This window comes from Camelus ferus, chromosome 4 (genome assembly GCF_009834535.1).
Source record: "Camelus ferus isolate YT-003-E chromosome 4, BCGSAC_Cfer_1.0, whole genome shotgun sequence".
NCBI lineage: Eukaryota > Metazoa > Chordata > Mammalia > Artiodactyla > Camelidae > Camelus > Camelus ferus.
This window is the reverse complement of record NC_045699.1, coordinates 29,277,994-29,299,058: the sequence shown is the minus strand read 5'-3', so window position 1 is coordinate 29,299,058 and position 21,065 is coordinate 29,277,994. Positions and strand designations below refer to the sequence as shown.

At 39.4% G+C, this 21,065-nt stretch overlaps 1 protein-coding gene across 1 annotated transcript in view; it reads left to right on the top strand.

The window, feature by feature from the left end:
- Nucleotides 1–10,435, top strand: part of PDCD1LG2 (programmed cell death 1 ligand 2) — a 56,868-nt gene extending 46,433 nt beyond the window's left edge. Inside the window, exon 7 of the mRNA XM_014560446.2 lies at nucleotides 9,978–10,435. The gene's annotated coding sequence lies outside the window, so the exon portion shown is untranslated. The remainder of the gene's footprint in view (nucleotides 1–9,977) is intronic.
- Nucleotides 10,436–21,065: the final 10,630 nt, after the last annotated feature.

Genomic DNA, 21,065 nt, shown 5'->3' with positions numbered 1-21,065 from the left:
CACAGGACATCTGGGCTCACATACTTAGAAACATGGTTAAATTTAACAGCAAGGGGAAGATGTTCAACTGTGACAAAATCAACAGCTGATGTTTTTGCAGTAACTGTTAAGGACATTATTGAGGCTTGTGGGTCAGGGTAATGCTGGGGATAGGGAAGTCTCTTCATGAGGTTGACGGGCTTGGAGCTGGAATTCATGGAAAACAGGATGTGATCTGGAGGTCAGGTGTAATTGCTGAAATCATTCAGGCTGGTTGGATGAAAAGCTTAGACCCTGAGGAAGCAGTGTGTTGGGGACCGACAAGCCTGGGTCATGTTGTAAAATGGGTACTTCTGGCTTTGTTGGGAAAGCTGCCTTTCCTTTTGTAATCTAGGTGTCACACAGTGTGACACAGGAGTTCATAAGTTCACCAAAATAATGATAGGCGGTTCATAGAAATGTCTAAATAACTATGCATCAACTACTCTGAATATTCAGAACTGCTAATTTTCTAATTCTGTTGAATATATCACCAAAATTCCAGAGGCACCAATTGTAAAAACAACCCTAGATAATTTTCAAATACCAGGGTCTGTGTCTGGCTTATGCATGAGACATGGCAGCTCATAAGTACAAAATATGACTGAAAAGAATGAAATGAAAGGAGGCTACTGTACCCTCCCCACCTCCCACCACTTCCCCAAAAGCCATTCTTGAAAATACAACCTGTCACTGTGTACTCATCCCTGGGCTCAGAACCAGGGAGCAAATGCAGCTCAGGCCCAGACTGTACTTGATGTCTTTTTACCCTGAGCTTTTCTAATCAGCAACAAGATTTTCTTGACTCAGAAAACTTTCAGATCAACACTGGCAGGCCTGATGGAAACATTCATCTCTTAAGAAATAAAAATCCTGTATTCCTATAAATTGGTCTGCTTGGCCTCCACGTGAGTTTCCACGGGAGGGGCCCAATATTTGCCTGAATTGCATGAGCTCAGAGAGTTTGTACAAGTGACTCTTTCAGCCACTCAGCATAAGGGAGAGACAGCGGAAGGCCTGCGAGCAGAGGCAGTAAACTCAGACGCCCACCAGGGCCAAGCAGGTAGTGACAAGAGTGAAAAGCATCTAATAAAACCTGGGAGGGAGTCAAGAAAAGGAAGGGATTGTGGTGAATTGGAAAGCATATGCCTCGTCAATTTAGCAGTAGCCTAATGTTGCCAGAGAAGGTGGAAATCCAGATTTTTATGTAAAATGTCCTAATTATTAAATGCTAGCTGAAAGTACTTCAAATATCAGCAAACCAAATAAAACACACCCATTGGCTAATTGAGCCTGTCAGTAAGCAGTTTGCAGGCTCTCTCCTACAGAGAAAATATTGTTAGGAAAGAGCATAGGATCTGAGTAAGGAAGCAGAAACAGCTATCTGAGGAATTGAATGCTCAAAGGCTTGCTGCCATCCTAAATGTCTCATCCTGTGGCCTGCCACATGATCTGAATATTGCGCTATTACAAACAGACTTCTTTGGGTTAACAAGGTATCCCAGCCATTTTCAACCAGTACGTCTCCTTATAAACAGAAGAATCTCACACCCTCTTTTAATGGTATCTGAAATTCAAAGTAAAGTAACTATCTTGATCGAAAGTCAAATTAAAGAAATGGGACTAGTTTTTCCACCCCACCAAAATTATATGTAGTCACTCTCTCTACCTTTTAATCTGGGGCTAGAGGAAGTCAGGGAGATGAGAGAGTGATGCTTCTCCTCTCTCACCCTCACACTCCCTGGCACACACCTGAGAATATGTGGTGTGATACAAAGAGGTCAGAGACACTTAGATACGCAGAAGACACACACAGGAATATACCTGGTACTATTACTTATAAGACAACAAATCGGAAATAATCAATATGAGAAAAGATGAATAGGAAGACTAGACAGTAATTAAAATGAAAGCATCAAAACTAGATGTATTTTTGAGATGAATAATCTGAGCAATATAATTTTGAAAGGAAAGGCAGATGCAGAACGATGCAGATATCATATTACCAATTACAGAAAGTTGAAAAGCATGTAAACAGCCTCTAAGTGGTGTTAATGGAAAACAGTCACATGACATAAAAGTACAAAAATGGCATGTAAATGATAGACATCAAATTTAACCTCTTAAACTAGGTTGTAAGTATATAGATGTTCATTATGTTATTCTCTATATTTCACTTTATGCCTGAAATATTTGTTTTTATAAAAAGAAGTCTAAAATCCATTCAGATTCAAGTTTTTCTATGAGCTAGCTACATAATCTTAGGTAAGATCCACCCCATCTCTGCACTTCAGTTTTTTTGTCTGTAAATTGAGAAAGTTGGACCAAATCCAGAAGGACAAACAGGCCTCATGTCAGGTACAGGGGATGCCTAGAGCAGAGATGAATATGGTTTGGGACACCATTGCCAAGTAGAAACTGTGGTGATGGATGAATGTTTGCCTTAGGTGCAGGATAGGAGAAGTGATGGGTCTTGGACCATATGTTTGCCAAATGTGGAATAGATGCTCTTTAAAAAAAAAAAAATATGTGTTCATCTGTATTTCCATTTGTCTTTGTCATGTACATACATATTTTAATGCTTACATAATATTGATACATTATTTGTTCTACATGTTTCAGTTGCATTCAGAGTCATTTTCAGAGTCTTCCAAGTCTTTGTAATCATATTTAGAGCTGCATAAAATGTAGAAGTTGACAAACGATTAATAGCAATGGAATTTTAAAGGAAAAAAATTACTCATTTTTACTTAACATAAGGTTTTATGGTTTTGACAAGACAAATACCAATGTATTAGATTTCAGTAGGTGCTTTTTAAGTTCCTCCCTATAACATTGCTAACCAGTTATTAACTATTGGGAAATGATTCAACATTTTAGATAATATCCTCTGAGTAGAAGAGGGAGCAGGACGTGGAGATACTGATTTGAGGAACATATTCAAGAGGTTAGATCTGGAGTCCAGTGTTTGGACAGCCAAGAAAAATTGGTATCTGTTCTTGGGGGTGAGGGGCACTTCAGGCTTCTCCAGAGAAAAAGGACTACGAAACCACTAGGAGATTGGCAAGTATGCAATCTGTAGGACAGGCCGACAGGCTGGGAACTCAGGTGGGACTTCTATATTATAGTCTTGAGGCAGAATTCCTTCTTCTCTGAGAAACCTCAGTTGTTGCCCTTAAGATCTTCAACTGATTGCATGAGGCCCATCCACATTATGGAAGGTAATCTGCTTTATTTAAAGTCAGCTGATGGCAAATGTTAATCACATCTACAGAATACTTTCAAAGCAACATCTACACTAACATTTCACCAAGTGACTAGACCCAACAGTCTAGCTAAAACGACACATAAAATTAACAATCACAGGCACCAAGAGAAGAGGAGGGCATTCTTGCCTGGAATAAGTCAATTTGTCAGACCTCCCAGAGCTTTTAAAAATAGAAGTATGTGGCCATCTCTTTTCTAGTCACTGGAGTTGTCCAAATGGCCAGGGCTCTAATACCTGCTCATCCATGCAGCTGCCTCCCCAGATTTGTATGGCACACTATTTAGGGGTTTTTTGTTAATTTCAGCGGGAATTTTTTTCTCAGCTCACTGCCTCTCAAACTTTCAGCAGCAAATGGACATCTGTGGCATCAGAATCTAGCACTTTATGTATTTTGAAATAATGAATATCTGAATAGATCTAGAGACAGAAAAAAACTGATCTTGCAGCCAAAAAGTACTTGATAAAATCAAACAGAAGTTTTTGGAAATTCTCAGTAAAATGAAGAGATTACTTGAGCTAGATTTGACTTATCTATTATCTTGTTTTCCTTGCCAACACCCCATGAGAAATTTAAAAATTTATAGATAGCTTTAGAAAGTCCCCTTAAGTGGAGCCAGCATACACTGCAATATCCACTCCCCCAACATTGTTTTCATCATCCTTCCAGTGTCTTATCTAGACTAGATCCAAACTCCTTTGCATGGCTTTTCAGGCCTTTTGTCATCCTTACCCTTCTCCTGTTCCCATGCCATGCTCATTCCCACCTTTGTGCCTTTGCTCATGTTTTGTCTTTTCTGCCTGGAATGCCCTCCTCATTCCTTCTTGCTTACCCAAATTCAAACTTCTTGCAGGATCCACCTTAATTACAATAATTATTAGCATTACTATTGGTATTATTATGTGCAACTCTGATTATTACCATAAGGTAAAATCCAAGAAGTAGAATTACCAGAGTAAAGCTGTAAGCATTTTTAAGACTCTTAAAACATATTACTGAATTGCCCTCTAAGAATTTGTAACAATTTATACTAGCAATATATGAAAGCACTAATTTTATCACACTTGTCCAGACACTGGGTATTATCATTGTTCTAAAATTTTGCTCATTTGAAAATTGAAACTTGTAAGTCATTGTTATTTTAATTTGCATTTAACAATTATTAGTGGGATAAAACATTTTCATATACTTACAGGTTTTATTTTCCTTTGGGAATTGCCTATGCACAACTTTTGTCCCTCTTTTTATCTATGTCTTTACTTACAATTAATATTATCATTGCCTAATATATATTTTATAAGTTTTCCTCCAATTTGTCATTTACTTTCAAATTGTTTTTTCTTATTCTGAGAAAATAGTTATTGGATTTAGTAAAATTGGGTTCACAGGACCAGGTTATAAACATTAGTGTCTTACATGCCACATATTTATCAAAAGAAAATAAATGTATTATGTGAGGTAAAAAGCTTACCTTGAGTAGGATCTACCCTTCCTAGATTCTAAGTTATGAATTTCTAGAAAGCAGGTACGGTGTATTTTTCTTCCTTTGAAAGCTCATTGTATCTTAGAAAGTGTTGTACTTTCTGCAGGCACCTATTAAATGAGAATCAATCAAAGTTAGCACTCAACTACCCACTGGTATATATCAACAAAAAGGGGGTAGATAAACTATGGCCAAGGGGGCAAATCCCCACTTGTTTTTCTAAACAAAAGTTTTATTGAGACTTAGCCACACTCATTGTTTTCATATTGTGACAATGGTGTTCACACCCCTTCCTCAGCTTCTCATGGCAGAGTTGAGTGATTTCAGCAGAGGCCATACAGCCCATAAAGTCTAAATTTTTTGCAGTCTGGCCCTTTAGAGAAAAAGTTTGCTGACCTCCGACCTAGAGGTTCTTCCAAGCTTCGTGCATTCTCCCACAGCCTTCTTCCGTACTTCTTCCTGTACTAAATGATCTAATGCCACCCCCACTCCAACTTCAGCTTCATGAAGTCTGAGGACAGTGCGTAGGCCCAGCCAGCTCAGGGCTCTCACTCTCCCACACACATGGTCTGCCACCCCAGCTCTGCCTCACCCCCAAAAACCACACCACGTGTAGGGACAGGTTAGATTCTGGGCTTTCCAGGGGCCATCTGGGCCCTCATGTTCTTACTCAGCATCACCTTGGGAAGTGAAGTCTTGGGACTTGCTCTGAGCATACCCAATGCATGTACTTCTGACAAGATTTTTTACTCAGATAAATATTCTTGTTTTCCACTTAAGAAGAGAAGGGCTTGCTGGATTTTTCTTCACTCACCAGCGACTGAAATGAGACCTGATTATTGTGGGAGTGTCCAGCCAGGTTCAATATCTCAAGTAATAGCTGCTCACGGCTGGGTTTTCCACTCCATGGCTCTGCCCCTAACTTTCTAGGAAAGTCTGGGAAAGCTGTTGCCTGTTCTTGTGAAAATCCAGAGTTCTTAATCACCCAAGATGGACCTTCAAGGCCTTAACCTTAATATTATAAAACTAAAGACTCAGATCAAACTCAATATTCCCAAAAAGAAAGCTCATTCCTGTGTTATTTCACATATTTCAGGGGTCTCTTGCTTTTGTGTACGTAATAGGATTGCAGAGAACTGCAATTAATTTGTAGTTAGGTATAGTCATGTGACTTGACTTGGTCAACTAAATGTAAAAGTAAGTTATGTGTATTCCTCCTGGGTAGAAGATACAGTAGCTAGCATGTGCTTTGCCTTATACTTTCTTTTTCCATCTGCAACATTCAATGTAGCAATTGCTGCATCAGCCTGGGTTTCTGAATAACTACAAATAACAGGGCCCCCTGTTGATCCTCAATGGACATCAAACATGAGCAAGAATAAACCTTTGCTATATTGAGATTTAAGAGTTGTTTATTACTGCAGCATAATCTAGTCTATCCTGACTGATACAACAGGGAAATAATTGATCTTATGTTACCATTTAAATTCTGTTTCTGAGGAATAATAATATGAAAAAAAATGCTTTCTATATAAAAAAAGAAAAAAAGGTAAGCTATAAAAATGCATTTACCATATAATTAATGCTCTACTTTAAAATGTTTTTAATACACATACCATACCCCCTCTCTCCCAAAACAGTGAAGTAAAAACATTAATATGTCCATAATCATTGTCTTTATGTTATGGAACCTTGTATTGTTGTCCTTTTTGTGTGCTTCCTGAATTTTCTTTGTGTTTTAATACCTTTTAAGATGTTCCAGTGTATCACTTTTAAGTACCCAGGAATGCTTGTTAGATAAAGAGCGATGTTTTCTAAAGCCCTTTTAACCACCCCTCACTCATCTCTCTATATTTCAATAGTTGAAAGCATTATATAGGACTCTTCATTGGGTCCTCATCAACTTTAAGGAGGGAAATGCTCTAGCCCCCTCTCAAGGACACATACCAATGTCTTAGATGCCTTTCAAAGATTCCTAGCCCAACCAACATAGAGGGGATGGATAGATACTCCAAGGACGTAAGAGATGAGGTGACTTGCACAGGGTCACCTTATAAGTAAGTAATGGAATTGGAGTTAAACTCCAGCTGCCTGAGTCTGTGTCTACAGCATGCTGCCCTTTCTGTTTGTGGAAGTTCTTCTTGCAGCTAACTTTACTCACTTGTGCTACTGTTTGGCCCATGGCTTCTTGCTGTTATGCAGGCAACCAAGTTATCAACCAGTGTAACTTTAGGAGTGGATTCTAATACTATAGATAAGTATTGTGCTTCCTTTAAAAAAAAGTTATTCTAATCATCAAGCCATATCTTGTTAGAGTTTCCAGACCACGTAGCCTAACTTCTCCATTTTAGAGATGGTAAGATTGTGGCTGAGGTATGTTAAGTGACTTTCTTGAAAGAAATTATGACTAAAAAAGAGATCTTGTGATTCTCAGTCTAACATTATTAATTCATTCATTCACTCTCAAACATGTATTAACTGTCTGCTTTTTGCAAGAGACTGTGTCAGGTAGGCTGTGTAAGAATTATAAGGGTGAGTTAAGCACAACATTAGTCATCCAAGAGCCTTACGATGAACTATTGGAGATAAAGCACTCAAAAATCTGTTCTCATTGGCATAATTGAGTTAAAATTAAAATAAAAGAGGCCGGTTTTCTATATACTTCCTAACAATGAATCCAGTCTCTATGTTTTTTGTTTATATTTTGCTTGAGTCTCTTGTCTTCCCCCTAATGACTTTCACCTGAGTACTGACCACAGACTTTGTGTTCCATCATGGCACCATGAAGCTGTCTCCTTTCCCCTTTCCTGTTCCAGTGGTTTCCAATCTTTTTTTTTTTCTTTTTTGCAATTATAATCCTTTAAAAAGGAAATATTAGAACATCTATATATACTGAGTAGGAAAAATTTCAGTCTTCCTCCCCTGTTCCTCTTCACGCTCACACTACTATCACACTCAGACACATCTGACTCTAGATGTGTGGTAGGTTTCCCCACACCAAGCAATTCTCTGCATCACCAGGTGAGTATATACCATTTAACTCAGTTTTCATACTGCATACCTGGTGATAGCATGAGATCCCACAGCTTAAGGGCTCAGTCCTAGAAGTCTCACCTCCCCTTCAGATGTCATTCATGAATTCAGGTTGTCACCTATGTTTCTGATCAATTGGGTATGAATCCCATGACCCCCTCCTTGGGTTCAATTAATTTGCTAAAGCTGTTTACAGAACTCAGGAAAACAGTTTACTTAGGTTTCCCAGTTCATTATTAAAGGATGTGATAAAGGATACAGATGAATATCCAGATGGAAGAAATGTGTAGGGCAAGGTATGTGGGAAGGGGCACAGAGCTTCCATGCTTTCTTCATGTGCCGCTCTCCCAGCACCTCTGTGTGTTCACCAATCGAGAAGCTCTTTGAACCCCATACTTTTGGGATTTTTAATGGCAGCTTTATCACGTAGACATGATCAATCATTAACTCCATTTTTGGCTGCTTCCCATCTCTGCAGAATAAGGGGTGGAGCTGAAAATTCAAGGTTGTAATCATGGCTTGGTCTTTTCCAGTGAGAGTCACCACTAGAACAAAAGACACTACAATCACCCAAGAAAGTCCAAGGAATTTAGGAACTCTATATCAGGAGCCAGAGTCAAAGGCCACATACTAGAACAAATGATCCTCCTACTGCTCTTATCACTTAGGAAATTACAAGGGTTTTAGGAACTCTGTGCCAAGTACCAGGGGCAGAGACCTATATTTCTGTTATCTCACATTAAATCAGTGGTGGAACTGGGGTGGAGGATATAAACATCCTTCTATAGGTCCCTGCAAAGATCTCTAAGGTGCCTTATGCTTCTTCGAACATATTTGGAAAATCATATAGCTCTCAGTTTATTCCTTTATTCTGAAGCCTACCTTATTTATCTATCCTCAGAATCCCCAGAAATGCCCACCCCACTACCAGCCTCCTTTCCACGCAGAGCACAGCTGTCCCAGGGAGGGGGCGGGGCCACAGGAGTCATGAACAGCCTCACTTACCTGAGTTCATGAATTTTTAGCAATGTAAGAAGTCTGTGTGTTTTTTATGGTTCTCTATGGCTTTACACGAGGTACAAATAATACATGAAGGTTCAGAGATAGGGAGAAAATATCCTTTTAGGCTGGGGATAATCAGGGAAGAGGAAGAGTTTCATGGAGGAAATGACATTTGAACCAGGCAGAAAGAGAAACAGCAGCGTATTCTAGGTAGAGGATACACAGGAGAGAAGGTAGAGAGGCTGGAAGACATGAGGCATCTGGAGGAAAAGGCATGTGATCCTAGTCTGGAAAGAGGCAGGTGTGACATAAGGGGAAAGATTGTTGGGGGCCATATTGTGAGCCATGAATTCTGGACAAAGGAAATTAGATTTTACTCACCAGGCATGGGTTCCTCAGTCAGGTCTCTGCAGAAGACTGAGGGCACACACAGAAGGGGTAACTAGGGCAAGTTTACAAGTTTTTACTGTTTATAAAGACGTGAGAAGGGTTAGGGGAAACCAGTGAGGGATATTAAGCACCGTGGGACTAGCAAGAGCAGGGACCAGTGACCAAGCCTCAGCCTGAAAGGGAAAGTGGAAGGATCAGTTACCAGAACCCTGGTGAGAACAGCAGTAGGAAAGGGCTGCCCACTGGAACTGTGGGCTTTAACAGAGGGATAAAATTGACCTGCAACCTGACCGGGAGGCTGCTGAGGGACAGATACCCCACCCTCACTCTCCTACCCACTGCTATCTGCTTCCTCTTCTAGACTGAGGGAACAAATGGAATGGAAGCCAGAGGGAAGAGAGGCCAGTGATACAGTCCTGGGACACGAACAGGGCAGAGCAGGGTGGAGAATGCGTCTGCAGGGACAAATAGAAGTATCTGGCACAATGGGGAACTATAAAAGGTCTGAATAGGGAAGCCCCATCAACTTTGCTCAAGTATTGCTGACCTGTCTGCAGCCCACAGAACAGAGGAGAGAAGGCTCTTGCCACAGGTCTAGAGATAAAGGCTGAAGATTTGGACGAGGGCAATAGTCCAAGGGGTGGAGAGAATAGTTTTAAACCATGCTGCCTTCAGAGAGATGAGCTTTTGTTCTAAAGTATTTCTCACTCCAATCTGATTTTTGAGAGGTTATATATTTTCCAGTCAGAATAGTGATTTTCTTGTTTGTGGACTTTTCTCCCCAGATCTGAACCTGTGGTCTCAGAAGCTGAGGTGACCTGACAGGACATCCTCAAGAAGCTTCTGGACTTTGAACAAGAACCATTTGGCCTGCAGAACTTACTGTTTTTACTTTTCAAATGCCTTTGTGTAAGCCAGCACTTTAATCTGGAGGCTGCAAGACTAGGACTGGGCAGCACCTGCCAAGGTGGGCTTAAGGGAGTCAGGCAGCCGCCCCCCACTGATCTGGGCTCTCATTTCTGCAGCCTGTGGCTCCGAGCAAACACTACTGCACTTTAGAAAATGACCACACTGAGTCCTGGACCCCAGTGAGTGTCCTGAGACTCTTTCTTGCTGCCAGACTGAAAACAAAGGGAATTATTTCCCCCTGCATTTCCAAAGTGATTTTTCAGAAGCAGAGACAAGTGGACATTTCCAGTTACAGAAACAGACTGATTGCCAATAAAGTTACTTTTGTCTCTGGTTTCCTCTGGATACTGGAAAAGCCTGTTGAGACTGTGAGCTCACAGGGCTTTATACAAAATCAAGACATAACTGACATGTTTTGTGAGTTACTGGAATCCCGAAAGCAGCTGAGTTGTTCTAATTAGGTATTTAAGCATTCAAGTACACAGAGTGGTCGACTACAAATTGTGGAGAAAAGCCATTGAGTGTTTTTTGTGAGGTCTAAATCACAAAGCATTTGTTTTGTAATGGCACTACTTGAATGGTGTTTTGTTTTGTTTTTTTAACTACATCCTTCCTTCAAAAAGTCTGTCTTTTTAACCTCAAAAAACCAATGATATACGTTTAAAATTTTGGCATGCTAATATGCTATTTCTGCAGAGATTTCAGATGAGTAGCCATGATGATCAGAGCCCCAAACTAAGGCTCCTTTCCTGGCCCTCTATATGACTTTAAACATAACCTTTCAGGGGCTGGTTTCCATGTCTGTGACATGCTGATACTCGCTAGCTGAGGCCTCTGATGGTCGACACCATAGAAATCCTGTGGGATCCCACTATGGTTGTGTCAAAGGGGATGGTAAATGGACATAGCAAAAACAGATTTGTCATATTAAGTTGTGTTGGGGCTATGAAGCTCAGGGCATGAGTTGACCCATAAACTATCCACATGCATACAGTATCAAGTATAAGTGATGAGTGGGCCTGAAGCAAACTCTTTAACTGGTGCTCAGACTGAGAAGAATTTGAGGCTAATAGGAATGAAAGGGTGTGAAAGTAAGTAACAGACAAATTACATAACATCTCAGTTTCTCAAGTCTCTTTCTATACAAATCAAAGAAAGCCACTGAAGACTAAAACAATTGTTTATTCTTCAGAGTGTTCCAAGTGTTTTACGTTTGGCTAAGTGATTTCCTCAGGGCCCATCCAAGTCACTAAGTTTAATATTCCATCAGGCCAGTTGGCTCCCACAGATTTGAAAGCCTTCGAGGAACACTTGGATGCCCTCTTCAGAAGGGCAGGGTCCTCTGGCTGATTCCCAGGTCTCGTGTGTTGGTCTGGGGTCCCTGCTCAAAGAGCAGCACTTCCTAATGCTGAGGAGATCAGAGCAGGCAGGCAAGACCTCCCTGAGGAAGCAAGTCCATTTATGCTGGGCCCCACCTCCCTGCAGATGTGCGATTAGCATGCTGAATCCTTGGGTGGTAATATTCCTCTGTTAGGAACCCAGTGAAACAATAGCTTCTTTCAAAATACCACCATCTTTGGTCCTAGACTGGGGCTATTTTCTAAAATGCCAAATAGGGACAGGGCTCCTCAGCCCCAGTATCGAAATCCAAGCTTCTTTGGGGAAGAAGACCATTGGGCAGTGCGTCCCAGTGTGAGAAATGTTCTACACTACAGTGTATAATCATAACATTTACCAAGTACTTGCCAAGTTCACGGTATTATTTAGCATTTTATACATATTATTGAAATCAATTCTCTCAAAACCCTCTGAAAAAGGCACTGTTTATGTCTCCATTTTAAAGAGTAAGGAAACTGGGGCACAGAGAGGTTAAAAAATTTGGTTAAGGCTGTCTGTTTAGTTTGGAAGGGAAGAGTTAAGGCAGTAGAGCCACACTTATTATACTCCTCCATATGTCACGATTTCCTACCCGATGTGACTTTAAGGTGAGAATTTACTGGTTTCATTAACCGTGTGATCCCTTTTGCTGGTCAAGAATTAATTTCATTCTTACTTTTTCCAAACGGGCACTTTGGAAGGAGGGTGGGTAGAGGACAGGCTCTGGCGTCAGAGATTCCAACCCAACTCAACACTTGTCTTATAGGAATATACATGTATTCGTTTTCATATTCTTTTTCATCATAAGTTACTACAAGATATTGAATATAGTTCCCTGTGCTATACAGTATAAACTTGTTTATCTGTTTTATATATAGTAGTTAGTATCTGCGAATCTCGAACTCCCAATTTATCCCTTTCCACCCTCTTCTCCCTGCCTGGCAACCATCAGTTTGTTTTCCATGTCTATGAGTCTTTAAATCATCTCTAGATTACTTATAATACCCAATCAATGTAAACTGCTATATAAATAGTTGCTGCTGGTACATGGAAAATTCAAGTTTTGCTTTTTGGAACTTTCTGGAATTTTTTTCTAATATTTTCAATCCTCAGTTGGTTGACCCCCTAGATGTAGAACCTGTGGATATTGTGGGAGCTGACTGTAGTATAAAAAAGGTATTTAGCATGTTCCTTTATCAGGCACTTAGCATGTGTGACACATGGTAAATAGATGATAAATATTAAGTATGATTGGTAATTTCCCTATGTGCCAGCCGCTACTTCTTGCCAAATGTGTAGTATCTGGACATTGTTAGGCTAACCAGTCTGCAGGACAGTTCTCCTAAATCCCACTCCTAAGGAAGCAGTGAGCTATGCTCCAAGGATTTCTAGCCAAGGGGTTTTCTTTCCCTGGGCCTTCCTGGACATGCCACATCCTCCAGATAAGTCAAAGGGCTCACTGAGCCTCAGGTATGCCTTTTACTCTCCCCTTCACCCGGAACACCTCCTTCCTGGGACCTCAATTCTCCCTGGCAAAATCCTGTCCATCCTTTAGATGTCAGGCCTGCTAGTGAGTATTTTCTTATTTTCTCCAGTTGAATATGAGCTCTCTTTATTTTGGGCAGAGCAGTATTTTCTTTGTACTTCTGAAGCAGTTATCTTTCTTGGTTTTGAATCATGAAGATCTGAGCACATGTTATCTCTTCCCCCTAGGCTATGTGTTCCTGAAGGGCAGGGAAAGAGTGGGATTTTTTTCATTCCTTCAGCATCTTGTGTGTGATAGATGCCTCATGCAAGATTGGCTCTGAGATTCACTATAATATTGAAGAGAATGGCTACACTTATTCTTACTTTTTATGACCTTAGTATGATTGGCTAAAAACTATGTAATGGCAATCCTCAAAACAAAAGCGCTAAATGAGTTCTAAATCTTTTTTTAAAAAAGTACCTTTTACAAAGAGAGCAAAAATAGCATTTGGGAGAGTTTAAGGAATTGAGAAAGACCAAACAAACAAAAATCACCTATGATCTCATCACCCAAGCACAATTATTTTCATTTTTGCTGTTAGCATTTGCTCTTTATCCAGACATGTGTGTAATTTTGGCTATTGTTGTTAACATGTCATTTTCTATTGTTTTTCCAGATTTGTCATTGTACATATGTTCATAGCTATGTTGCTGACTAGTCTTCCTAATTATCATTTTCAATGGCTACATGGGTCACAGATCCAAGAAGAGATGGAATTGGGGTGAAACTCTGTTTATCGCCCGACTACTGTAAACCCTTATTGTGACCACTGAACCACAATGGTATTTGGGGTTCCTAAAGACTAGTGTCATTTCAGAGCAGTGTTTTGGAATCTCTGAAAATTCTGGGTATTCCCATTTCCCCCAGTGTACAGACACCTTAGTAAATGACTTCAAGTTCCTTTGGGGATGGCTTGGAGGAAGATGTACAGTAAGAATTTGCGGCATTGTTGCAGGGTCCTTTCTCGAGGGGTCCAATTTTCCTCTTCAACCAGGAGCTTCAGATTTGTGAACTAATGGGGTCTGGGAATTGGGGAAGAAGCTATGATTCTCAGTTAGATTTCAAGTCAGAGTTCTATCATGTAGATCAAGTCGTGCTCTGGTAGGCCAGCCAGCTCTTTAATTCTTAGCCCACCACCACCAAAGCCTGTGAGTAAAAACAATTCTTATTGCCGCTCTGGGTTCCCATCATCTCCACTGAAATCAGGAAGCCCACCTCAGTGGCAGAATTTCCCACCATCAACCTTGGCCTCCAGAAAACGCCTACCTGGAGGTGTTCAAGATTGCTGCAGCTCCCTCACTAATGCATTTCTCAATGCTTTAGTGAAGGGAACATTCCTTGGAACCTTTTAAGGTGAGGAAAGATACACAGGTTACACATGATAAATTACTCTATTACTTCTATCTCCCTAAGCCTTTAGAATCCTTCCTGTGCATTATTCCAGAGAAAGTCTATCAAGTCAATATCACTGAATATAGCCTCTTGCTGAGCACAGGTTTCAACCAACCAACTGAAGAAATAGAGCCTCTCCCACCTGCTTAAACTAATACATTTGTTTCAGCTAGCTTTTGCTGTATAACAAAATTTCATGGCTTATGTTTATCACTTATGTTTTTATACTTTTGAAGGTTAGCAATTTGGGCTAGGCTCAGCTGGGGCATTTTTTCTTTACATGGTGTAAGCTGGGTTCACTCATGTGTTTGCAGTCAGTCTGGCAGTTTGACAGATTGGCTGGAGGATGCTGGTCTTAGCTGGCCTCACTCACATATCTTGGAGTTGGTTCTGGTTGTTAGTTGGGCCATGTGTCTCCAGCAGGTTAGTCCATGCTTCTTCAACATGAAAGCTGGTCTAAAACAGAGAAAACAAAAAGGCAAGCCCCAACATATAGGTGCATTTCAGGTTTCTGTTTGCATCACATTTTCTAATGTCTCATCAGCCAAAGCAAGTTAGACAGCCAGGCCAAAAATCAGTGTGGAAGGGGTTATTACATGAAGGCATGATATCCAGAGTGGTATGTTTCTCTGGAGGCTGTTGTAACAATTTACCATAGCATTAAGTCCAAAAATCCGTGGCAAGTGTATTACATCAGGGCTACCTAAATTTGGCCCCAACCCAATGTTATAATCTGTTCTCCTTGGTCTAATACCCTTATAATCCATCTGCTATTATATTAGATAGGTTTATTCTAATATAAATTTAACTAAATCTTCAGATTCTTTTGGAGTATAAGCCTTTTCCTTCTGAGCCAGATTCTGACCTTTTCCCCCTAAATACACTGGGATCTGACTCCAGATAAAAGACTGAAGGCCTTGAGAGTTGGGAGCAAAGATGTTTAAAAAGAATAGGGATCCTCATGTAAGGTAACTGCCTCATATGTGGTTATTCTAGGTTTTCAAGGGCTGGTATCATCAAGTAGGAAATGAGAGGCTTCTTCCGACATCAGGGGAAGCTCAGGGATACCTGGAGGTTTCAAGATTCTCAGCTTCATTGAATTCCACCCAGATGTTTCCATTCCTAGTCTCAAAGTCCTGTTCCTTCCAAATTACTGCCTGAACTTTGACATATGAGAATTGGCCAGTCTGCGGATGGTTGACTTGGGTCTGATGTTTTAGACATGTTTGTCATATTTGTAGAAGGAATAAGAGGTACTCTCAGGGCAGCCTTAGGAACCCTCTGGTGCTCTGAAGAGGATTTGAACTAGAAGCTCTGGGCTTGTTTTCTTCCTGCAAGCACCATTGCACAATCAGAAGCAGCCATCTCACCTTACATTCCTTACAATGATCTTTACTACCATAATGATCACATGCTGCAGTTACTTGATCTCCAAAAGCCAGGCTCCCACTGGCACTCAAACCGGGGAAGAATAATTTAATAAATCATGATGCCTTTGCCTGCTGTGAAGTATCAGTTCCTATTTTCCATTGGTGAAGAGCTCAGCTTTGAGTTCAAAGCGAATCAATCCCAGAATCCTGTCGAGAGAGGCTGTTTCCCAGCACCACTCCTAGTATCAGATACTATACCAGCCAGAGTCCAGTCAGGAAATAGGGTGGATTTAATATAAGGAAATGGTTATAAAAACATTAGAAGGCAGGAAGAACAAAAAGTGGATACCAAAGAAACTCAGGTATTAGTAATGTCTACATTTCTGCTGTCTGCTGCTACCGACAGATTAAGGAACTAGAAATAGGAAGAAATTCTCCCCTTCCCCACAGTCCCTTAGGGTTTCCCGCTTGTTGAACTTAATAGGAAGCCAACTGGCAGGGGAGGCTGCTAAATGAGGTGTGCTGAATCAGAGCCGTAACATGAAAGAGTGGAACAGAGGAAGGCTTGGAACTGAGACCAGAAGGCCCAGCTCATTCCTAAATCAAAACTTATCTGGTTAAATAGAGATTTAGTCCTTGAGAGAGGAAAATACAGAGACAATGAATTCTAATTAGATTGTAGCACAAAGAACTTTCCTAAACTTTGTGGCATCTGACCATGGAACAAGGGCCTAATATATATTTACTGATTAATTGAACAAGAAAACAGCAATTGGGAACTGTTTTGGCCATAAGTGCAGGACAAAATTAATTTGCTTTATTTTTTAATAGTTTATTTTTTTAATGGAGGTACGGGAGATTGAATCCAGGAGTTAGTGCATGCTAAGCATGTGCTGTACCACTGAGCTATACCCACCCCTGCTAAATCTATTTTAAAATGCATTTTGCAGAAGTTTTGTCATTTGGTTGCAAATGAAAGAAAACCAGATGGAAACTGGCTTAAATTAAAAAGTGGAATGTGTCAGCTTCTGTTAACTGAACAGCCAAAGGTGCAATTGTGCACAGGGTTCAAACAATATTTTCAGGATCTAGGTTCTCTACACATTCTCTTCACCCTGCTTCCTTTTTGTTGACTCTATTTTCAAACATCTCCCTCATGATCACAAGATGTTTGCAGTAGTTACTGAGACTTTCATGTTCAAATCCACAGGAAAAAAAAAGCCAGAGTACTTTTTCCAGCATTCCCATAAAATTCATATATTAACTCTGGACAAGTGTATGTCATGTGCCCTTTCCTAAACCAGTCACTGGAATAAAAAGAAAGAACATGTGAGTGATGTCTTAAGACTGGAGCTCCACTCAGAATGTGCAACTGAAAGTAGAGATTGTGATGAATCCCCAGATTAGGAATGGATGCTGGAGAAGAGACACCAATGTCCACTCTCAAAGCCACTTATTTAATCAGTCCACAGTTGATGAGCTCTTACTATCCACAAGGCTCTGTGTTAGAGGCTGGGGATTTAAGATGCCTAAGTCTTGGTCTTCATCTTCAAGGAGATCATATCTAGGCTGGGGAGCCAAAGATGAACGTAACCCTAGTGTCTGCTGGATGTTGGGACAGATGAATAAGAAACAAAGTGATATCCTTTGTGCTAAGATACTGAAAATGCCCAAGTGTATCTATGGACTTCTGTAGAGCACAAGATGTAAGAAGCTTCTTCTAAGAAAAGCATTACTTTCATGAGACCCTTGAGGAGAAATACTTTCAAAATGTCACATTTTCAAAAGCTGATTATCCTACCTTTCCAGATACACTTCCTACCTATATGGCATTTAGAAGTGTTACAGTGCTGGGAAGGTTTTGGACTATACAATCTTCTTTGTGTTGAGCTTGAAATAGATTACCCATGTTATGGTGCAGGTAGCCATCAATCAACCATGAGGTTGGTTGTGTATCATTTAGCTAACTTTTCATATCATGTGCCAGACATTGTTCTAATTGCTTTACATGTATCATCTCATTTAAACTTCACAGTTCAATGAAATAGAGTCTACTATTGTCTCCATTTTACATTTAAGCAAACTAAAGCTCAGTGAAATGAGATAAATTGCTCAGGTCACACAGCAGAGCTAGATCCTAAGATTCTGCAAGCCAGCCATGGTGAAAAGAAGCCAGAGGTCCTGGACCTATAACACAGTCAAGCTCTCATTATATAGTATTCTGTAATTATGTATGTGTTTGGTTTTCCCCAGAAGTCTTCATGGTACCTAGGAACAGGAACTGGATTTTTATCCATTTATCTGGTCCCAGAACCCAATACAATATTGGCATATAGAAAATACCTAACACATACTATGGAATTGAATTGAAGGCAATATTCATGGAGTCTAGGGAAAAGAGGCCAATATGGGAAAATGTGATAGTAAATCCCAAGCATACCCAATGGAGCCTGCCCCTCTACTGCATGCATTCCTTCCACCTGTCCAGTCTACCCTTCTAGTGGTGATGGATGCATCAGAGTCACATAGCTTGATGACATCAGCTATTAAAATTATTCCAGCCACCATCCCCACTTCCCACCTCATCCCGATTCCATGGTTATTGAGCAAACTGATTATAATTTGACTTTTCATATAGACTCTTCTATGGGAATAGAATGTTCTGAAGCAATTTCTGAAGCACATTAATGGTATTTCTTATTATAGAAAAGTCTTTTAGGAGTTTGGTTAGTACGATCCAGTTTTTTAGTCTAACTCTGAGCATACTGACAGAATCAATTTTCTGGACCTTTAAGATAAGAACTTGGTGATACCAACAAGAAATTTTTCCTAATGGTGGTCATCTGCTGTCTCCTGTAGCACACCTTGTCTATAACTCTATAATCTCAAAAGCAGGCTCCACTTAGGAGAAGTAAATACAAAGAAAGCATGTTTTCTGCTTAGTTCTGTTTGTTCTATAAAAATAGAATTCCTTTTTTTTTTTTTTTTTTTTGTAGACTCATAGAATTCCGTTTTAAAACAGAACAGCTGCAAGAAGTACAGAGGAAGCAACAAATGCCTAAGATTTTGTGTTGTACAGATCGAAGAGGAATGTGACCAGGTTGCTGGTCAAGTCAGGCCACTTCCCAATGTCTCAGTTCCCCTTGCCTCGAAATTCAAAAAAGTGAAAATGTTCAACTTACAGGTAATTTAAAGTTTAACTTAAGTAGGCCTTTTAAATCATTACATTGGCAAAAGCTTTTTAAGTTATAACACACAGTGCTCCAGAATATGTTGTTAAATTGGAAGACTCATGAATTGTTAGTCTTTATATAAATCAGTATAATTTTTTTGGAAGGTGATTTTCTATAGGTTAGAGGCCATACAATTTGTCATACTACTTGTTCAAGGAATTCTACTTACATAAATCTAGTCTAATCTGAGGATGTAAAATCTATAGACATGGAGAGGTTTATTGCAAATATAAATATATAAATATATGATTTTTTAAAAAGCTTTGCTGTAACACTGAATTAAAAAAGCAACATATAAAACTCTATACTCACTTAGATTACTCTTAAAATTAAAAAAAAATGAACTAAAAAAAATGTACTTGGATATGTAGCAAGATAAGATATGTCAAGGTACATTCTTTTACCCAAAAAAAACCATTCCAAGGATTTTTAAAAAGGAAATCGTAGACTAAAGTAAAACAGATGTTATATGAAAAAGTAAATTAATTACAGTGTTATTTAGATGGCCCCAAACTGGAAGTAATTTGTCAAACAAAACGGAGGTGCATTAGTCATAATGATCTGTATGGGCACTACAGACTACTATCTAGTTATAAAAATGACAATTATAAAGATTATATAGAATTATGAAATAATTATGATATAATTTTAAGTGGAAAGAATAGTTTCTGCATGTTAAGCGCTTACCATGAGCCTGTTACTCTGTCACTCAATTTCTATACATGATCTCTTTTCGTGCTCATAGAACCAGATGGGTAGGTAGAGTGCTATCCTCATTGACAGATGAGAAAACTGAGACAAAGTTACTTAGTAATTTTCCCAAAGTCACAAGTTAGTTCAGCCAGGATTCAAACCTAAGCTAATATCAAAGCCATTTCTCCTTATCCAACATGCTGTAACAGCCCTAGACACCTGAAGATAATAGACAAAGTTAAATATAATATATGTATGGTAAGAGAAAGAGAGAGAAAATCAGAGTAGAGCAATGGTGTGGGCAGAATAATAATTGTTTCCTTTCTATTACAATGTTAAGTAGAAACAAACAAACAAGTAAAATTTTAAAAGTGAGAATGGGACAAAAAACTGGAAAGAAGTATATTGAAGTATTAACAGGGTTTTGTTAAAGTGGTAGAGTTCTGTGTCATTTCCCCCTTTTCTCTATTTTACAAGATTTTTGGGTAACTGATAGTACTTTTTTTTTTAAGTGGAGGTACTGGGTATTGAAGCGTGCGCTCTACCACTGAGCTACATCCCTCCCCCAAGTAATGTATAGTACTTTTATAAAGTATTGTTAAGTGCTCACTTTGGCAGCACATACTGGCCCCCTGTTCAAAGATGACACACAATTTCATGAAGCATTTATGTATATATAATGGTATAAATATATATATATATTTCTGTCATCTGTGATACAGAAACCAGAGCTCTGTAAAGCTTACTGATTAGTGAAACACTGTGATGTACAGAAACAGCAGTGGTACTCCTGGCAGTAGAAGTGTTAATAGGACTGTCATTTCTTTCAAAAATTTTGTGGATTACTTCCATTAGAGTCCTTTTTGCCCACACAAATTTGAGAAGAAAACCTAAAAGCTCACATTCCTTTTTTTTAATTCCTTCCTCTCCTTTGCTTTCTCAGCTGTAAAATTAGAACAATAATAACAGTAACTCTCTCTGATGATGTGATGAGAACATGGGCAATTTTAATTTTCATTATCTTCTTCCTGTATTTAAAAGGTTTTTAAAAACACACTTTACATTTTTAATCTGAGAAATAATCTTTAAGCTTCATGTTTTAAAGTATTCAATTCAGTTCAATTTAAAAGCTTTTTAAAATGTTTTGAAATTTTAGGATTTCAGTGCTTATTGAAAATCAAAATCTTGCACAAATACCAAGCATAATGATATTTTTGGCAGAATTTTTCATGCACAACTCATGTTTTTCCCCTTTCTGGTGCAAACTTTCACCTGTGTTTTGAAGAGACTCTAAATGGAAACTAAAAGAAAAGTTTACTGAGTGAAAGTTGAGAAGGTTCTGGGGTTGCCAGCATCCTGCTTGCTCAGCTG